Below are 6,856 nucleotides of genomic sequence, written 5' to 3'. Positions count from 1 at the left end.
GGAAGGCCTCAGGAAACCTACAATCATGGCAGAAGGCAAAAGGGAAGCAAGCATGTCTTTACCACAGCAGAGCAGGAGAGAGAGAGAGAGAGAGAACAAGCGGCGAATTGTCACGTCACACACTTTTAAACCATCAGATTTTGTAAAAACTCACCCACTATCAGGAGAACAGCATGGAAGAAACTGCCCCCCAATCCAATCACCTCCAACCAGATCCCTCCCTCAACACATGGGGATTACAATTTGAGATGAGATTTGGGTGGGGACACAGAGCCAAATCTAGCAAATAGAGAAGAGAGTTAAAGTCTTCAACTATAATTGTGAATTTGTCTACTTTTCCTTTTAATATGTCATCAATTTTTATTTTGTGTATTTTGAAACTCTGCTGTTGGGTACATACCCATTTAGGATTGTTATGTTTCTTTGGTAATTTGACATAGTTCTCATCATAGAATGTCCATCCTTATCTCTGGTAATATTTTTGTGCTGAAGTCAACTTTGATATTAATATAGCCATTCTAACTTTCTTTTTACTTTCTGTTTTAAAATTGCTTTATTGAGATGTAATTCACATATCATATAGCTCACTCGAAGTACATTTTTCTTATATTTAAAGGGTTGTAAAACCATCACCACTACCTACTTTTGAACATTTTGTTCCCCCAGAAGAAACTGTTTACCTATTAGTAGTCAATTTCATTCCCTGCCCCAAGCATTACACAAGAGGAATCTACCTTTCCTTTTCTATAAACTTGCTTATTTGGGACATTTCATATAATTGGAATAATGTAATACATGGTCTTTTGTGACTGGTTTCTTTTACTTAACATAATGTGCTCAAGATTCATCCATGCTGTAGTATGTATCAATACTCACTCATTTTCATGGCTGAATAAATTTCATTACATGATATGTTTGCTCATGTTGCTGCTTTAACAAGTTCCTACAAGTGACTTGAAACAGCTGATTTATTAGCTTACAGGTCTGTAGGTTACAAGTCCAATACAGATTTCACTTGGCTAAAATGAAGGTCTTCGCAGGGCATTAATGCCTCCAGAAAGGAATGAAGCCCTGCCCACACCTTGATTTTAGCCAAGTGAAATCTGTATTAGACCTGTAACCTACAGAACTGTAAGCTAATAAATACATTATTTCAAACCACCTGTAGTAACAAAGTTCCTCGATTTTCGCCTCTCCTAGAGGCTGCCCATATTTCCTGGTTCATGGCTCTCTACCTCCATCATCAAAGCCAACAGTAACAGGTACTTCTTCTTACATTGAATCAGTTTGACTGATGCTTCCAACTCTTTCTTCCAATTTTAAAGATCCCTTTCTTTTTCTTTTAGATTAGTGTTTGGATGGTAAATGTATTTTCAACATTTTACCTTTAATTTGATATTTATATGAAAAGTTTTCTTGTGCATAGCATAAGATTGCATCTCGTATTATCTATCTATATATGTGTGTTTGTACATATATATTCACAGCCATTTTAATATTATCTTCTACAGTAACGTTTTTCTTGAAAGCCAAGTTTCGGAAAGTGAGAATACTTCCTGAATTTCCATGTCATCCTTGCTCAGAGGCCATGCAAGTCTTCTCTGTAATGTTCCGATTTTAGTATACATACTGCCAAAGTGATTGTTCTGTAAAAATGTTTTGACTTGCTAATATCCTTACTAAATTAAGAGCCTTGTGAGGACTGGGAAAATGTTAATTCATTTACAATTGCCTGTCTTAACCTTGTAGACAATAAATATTTGTTGAATATTTAATGTATTAATTAATGTATTTGTGTATTGATGCAGCTTCATAGAATTTCACTGTATAAATTTCATTTGGCGAGCTTAACTCGTGGTTGTTCATTAGTTCTCAATTATTTTGTGCTGAGGCTCATCTGAGAGTATCAGCGACACATTTGAAGGGGACTGAACTGTACCCACTATTTTTGCACAAGGTGCTTTTTAACCTTTTATTTTCATCTTCTATTTGAGTACAACTATTTCCCAATCCTTTAATCCCTGCCTTCTTTCGCCTAAGTCAAAGTTCTTTTTGGTCAGCCTTTTTCAAGGCTGGCCTGATATAATGCTCACGTGCTATTATACTATTTAACTCTACATGATATCCACATTTTGATCAACTAAACCTTCCATTTAACAGATGTGTCAGTTTAAGACAGCTCTTCAGCTGTAGCAGAAGTGAATTTCGCACATGATTGATAATGTTGGCACACAAATAAAGATGCTACAAGTTAATTGGTGTGCCACGGCATTATAAGGCAAGACATAAATGAATTTGTGGAAATAATACACTTAAACATTTTTAGGTATGACAATAATAGCATTTCACAAAGAGCATTTCATAAATGTTAAATCTCCTGTATCTTTGCCACTTTGATGTTTTAGTCTGCTCAGGTTTTATCAGAAATAATTTACAGGTATAGAATCGGTTTCTCTATTACCATGGAAAAATACAAATTAATTTTAAAAATAAAAATTATAGACAAAGTATAGACTCCTAATCCTGACTCATTTGAAAAGACTTACATTCAAAGATGAATGGCTTTTAATCATAGGAGAATAGATATTGCAAGCTTTAGCAATAAAGCAAAATCTGTCTTAAATACTTTAGATTAAATGGAAAAGAAGATTAAAACAACTTATAGATTTTTTTTCACATTTAAGAGAAATTACCTTGAACTGTTTCATAGTTCTCTTCTACTTGTCGCACACTTTCTCCTTGGTGCAAGTTAAAATTCATTGAGAGAAGAGATCATGACCTTTAATTGTTTCATACTTCCCAACAGTAACAAAGAAAAATATGCATAGTAAGTGTTAATACATGTTATTTGAAAGTTTGCTGCCTCCCTCACATCTTGCCTGGAAGCCTCTTTCAACACTGTCACATGTGGCTGTGTTGGTTCCTTCAGCCTTTGATCAAATACTATCTTGTTATAGAGGACTTTTATCATCTCAGTTTTACTCTCCGTGCGCAAGTTTTCCTAGTCCATTATCCTGCTTTTTCTTCACTTATGAAATAAACTATTATGTTTCTATAGACAGAAAAAAAGTAAGAAATTCTAACACGTTTTAAATGTAAGTTTGATTTTTATTATGACAGTAATATATGTTCTTTGTTAAAAGCTAGAAACTGTATAAATAAAACAAAAAATACCTTTATTATGCAATGAGGTAAACATGCTTAATATCTAAGTTTAACACTTCCCAGGGTTTTCTTTATAAATATTAACGATTTTGTTTTCTGCTTGTATTTCTAAAGCTTGGAATACCAATAAGATGTTTATCATCACATTTTAAATGAAAATTACAATGCTTTTATATACTATTAATTTTAACTACTTGGTAGGTGGAAAATTTGTAAAGTTATGTGATAGGAAGATATAATTAGAAGTGATTTATTGACATCAAGATCAATTCATCAGCCAGGCGCGGTGGCTCATGCCTGTAATCCCAGCACTTTCGGAGGCCGCCGAGGCGGGCAGATCACCTGAGGGCAGGAGTTCAATACCAGCCTGGCCAACATGGTGAAACCCTGTGTCTGCCAAAAGTACAAAACAAATTAGCTGGGTGTGGTGGTGGGAACCTGTAATCCCAGCCACTCGGGAGGCTGAGGCAGGAGAATCTCTTGAACCTGGGAGGTGGAGGTTGCAGTGAGCTGAGATCACGCCACTGGATGCCAGCCTCGGTGACAGAGTGAGACTACATCTCAAAAAAAAAAAAAGTGTCTGTAAGAAAGTAAAAATAACATAAGCTTTATCTATTTTAATTGACAAAGAAAAATTATATACACTTATCACATGCATTTTGTATTAAAATCTTTATGCATTGTGGAATGACTAAATATATGCATTACTTGACATATCACTTTTTTGTGGTGAGTATTCTTAAATCAAAATTTTCAACAATGTATCATTGTTTAGCGAATTGGAGATTTTGTTATTTAATTGACACTGACGTATAAATATGTATTTTTCAATTTTATTTTTAGTCGACTAAGTAAAAAATAATAAAACATTTCAAACAAAATTGAGTTTTGCCATAGGTTTGCTTCTCTTGTGAGTTATGGATCACATAATTTTAGTTTTAAAAAATTCAGAGTGAATTAACCTGCACAAATAAGATATCCTTAATATAAAGTCAACAGAGATACAAAGGCCACAAGATTCTCTGAGATGTTGAATTAATAAAGCTGGACACAGCAACATTCTAATCAAAAGATTATTTCTATGTTGGTATTGGTTTTAGAAGTTTCAGCTTATGCCAAGAGGGGAGGAGAAATGGGAGACAGTGTTATAATGATGGTTTTAATATATGGTGCCAATGGTTGCTCTGAGATTTCCGTAATTGTACCCGCTTTCTGTGTAATCCTAGTTCCAGTATCCAATATTGATGCCAACAGTTACCTTGCAGAATTTTTATGACCAGAATTACCTACCAGTAAAAAATTAAGCACAACACATATGGGATAGAATTCAGAACACAGGGATTTATTCTCTTATGCATGTATTTGAAAGTAAGTTTTACTGTTTGTTTATGCACTAAGCTGAATTTGACTTTTTTTCCTAAATATGTCTCACTATCACAGGATCTTAGCAATAAGTCATTATGCTGGCTATTATGCTTAAGTTTTCTAGCAAGCTAGGTGACATAGATTATTCCTCATCTGTTCTCCTACCCTGTGAAACAGAAGTAATACTGTCTGTTTACTTGTATAAACATAGGGATGTGGGAGACAGAAGATGGTACTTGTGAATAGCTTATACAAACATAAAATGTATAAAACAGTTTTTTCCTTTTGCACCTTTTATAGGAGGTTGCGAATAGGAGGCCTTTGGACCAGCTGGAGCCTGAGGCTTATTTTTTTGGCATATGTATGTGTAATGTACACACATATATGTAATTTCCATTAGAACAAGCCCGTGTTCTGCAGCTCACCATATTCTTTATGACTCTTATTGTTTTATAATTGGCCAATTTTCTTAATTTACATTTACATTTCCTGTGGGTATTTGAATTGCTACCACAGCTTTTAAGAATCCTCCTTTCTTGAAGGGATTTTTGTGTCTCTATCTCCTTCAGTTCTGCTCTGATCTTAGTTATTTCTTGCCCTCTGCTAGCTTTTGAATGTGTTTGCTCTTGCTTCTCTAGATCTTTTACTTGTGATATTAGGGTGTCAATATTAGATCTTTCCTGCTTTCTCTTGTGGGCATTTACTGCTATAAATTTCCCTCTACACACTCCTTTAAATGTGTGCCAGAGATTCTGGTATGTTGTGTCTTTGTTCTCCTTGGTTTCAAAGAACATCTTTATTTCTGCCTTCATTTCATTATGTACCTAGTAGTCATTCAGGAGCAGGTTGTTCAGTTTCCATGTAGTTGAGCAGTTGTGAGTGAGTTTCTTAATCCTGAGTTCCAGTTTGACTGCACTGTGGTCTGAGAGACAGTTGGTTGTGATTTCTGTTCTTTTACATTTGCTGAGGAGTGCTTTACTTCCAACTACGTGGTCAATTTTGGAATAAGTGCTATATGGTGCTAAGAAGAATGTATATTCTGTTGATTTGGGGTGGAGATTTCTGTAAATATCTATTAGGTCTGCTTGGTGCAGAGCTGAGTTCAATTCCTGGATATGCTTGTTAACTTTCTGTCTCGTTGATAGTGGGGTGTTAAAGTCTCCCATTATTATTGTGTGGGAGTCTAAGTCTCTTTGTAGGTCTCTAAGGACTTGCTTTATGAATCTGGGTGCTCCTGTATTGGGTGCATATATATTTAGGATAGTTAGCGCTTCTTGTTGAATTGATCTCTTTACCATTATGTAATGGCCTTCTTTGTCTCTTGTGATCTGTGTTGGTTTAAAGTCTGTTTTATCAGAGACTAGGATTGCAACCCCTGCCTTTTTTTGTTTTCCATTTGCTTGGCAGATCTTCCTCCATCCCTTTATTTTGAGCCTATGTGTGTCAGGAGCTGGGTTTTTTTTTTTTAAAAGATCAACAAAATTGATAGACCGCTAGCAAGACTAATAAAGAAGAAAAGAGAGAAGAATCAAATAGACACAATAAAAAATGATATGGGGGATATCACCACCAATCCCACAGAAATACAAACTACGATCAGAGAATACTATAAGCACCTCTCCATAAATAAACTAGAAAATCTAGAAGAAATGGATAAGTTCCTGGACACATACACCCTCCAAAGACTAAACCAGGAAGAAGTTGAATCCCTGAATAGACCAATAACAGGAGCTGAAATTGAGGCAATAATTAATAGCCTACCAACCAAAAAAAGTCCAGAACCAGACGGATTCACAGTCGAATTCTACGAGAGGTACAAGGAGGAGCTGGTACCATTCCTTCTGAAACTATTCCAATCAATAGAAAAAGAGGAAATCCTCCCTAACTCATTTTATGAGGCCAGCATCATCCTGATACCAAAGCCTGTCAGAAACACAACAAAAAAAGAGAATTTTAGACCAGTATCCCTGATGAACATCAATGCAAAAATCCTCAATAAAATACTGGCAAACTGAATCCAGCAGCACATCAAAAAGCTTATCCACCATGATCAAGTGGGCTTCATCCCTGGGATGCAAGGCTGGTTCAACATATGAAAATCAATAAACGTAATCCAGCATATAAAGAGAACCAACGAAAAAAACCACATGATTATCTCAATAGACATGGAAAAGGCTTTTGACAAAATTCAACAGCCCTTCATGCTAAAAACTCTCAATAAATTAGGTATTGATGGGATGTAACTCAAAATAATAAGAGCTATTTATGACAAACCCACAGGCAATATCATACTGAATGGGCAAAAACTGGAAGCATTCCCTTTGAA

At 35.3% G+C, this 6,856-nt stretch overlaps 1 non-coding gene across 1 annotated transcript; it reads right to left on the bottom strand.

Annotated features, from left to right (window-relative positions):
* Positions 1-1,538: 1,538 nt before the first annotated feature.
* On the bottom strand, positions 1,539-1,641 carry LOC129034344 (U6 spliceosomal RNA). Its single transcript, XR_008501844.1, has one exon. It is a non-coding gene; the product is annotated as a U6 spliceosomal RNA (small nuclear RNA).
* Positions 1,642-6,856: the final 5,215 nt, after the last annotated feature.

The sequence above is a fragment of the Pongo pygmaeus genome, chromosome 2 (genome assembly GCF_028885625.2).
Source record: "Pongo pygmaeus isolate AG05252 chromosome 2, NHGRI_mPonPyg2-v2.0_pri, whole genome shotgun sequence".
NCBI lineage: Eukaryota > Metazoa > Chordata > Mammalia > Primates > Hominidae > Pongo > Pongo pygmaeus.
This window is presented reverse-complemented; position numbering and strand designations above follow the sequence as displayed.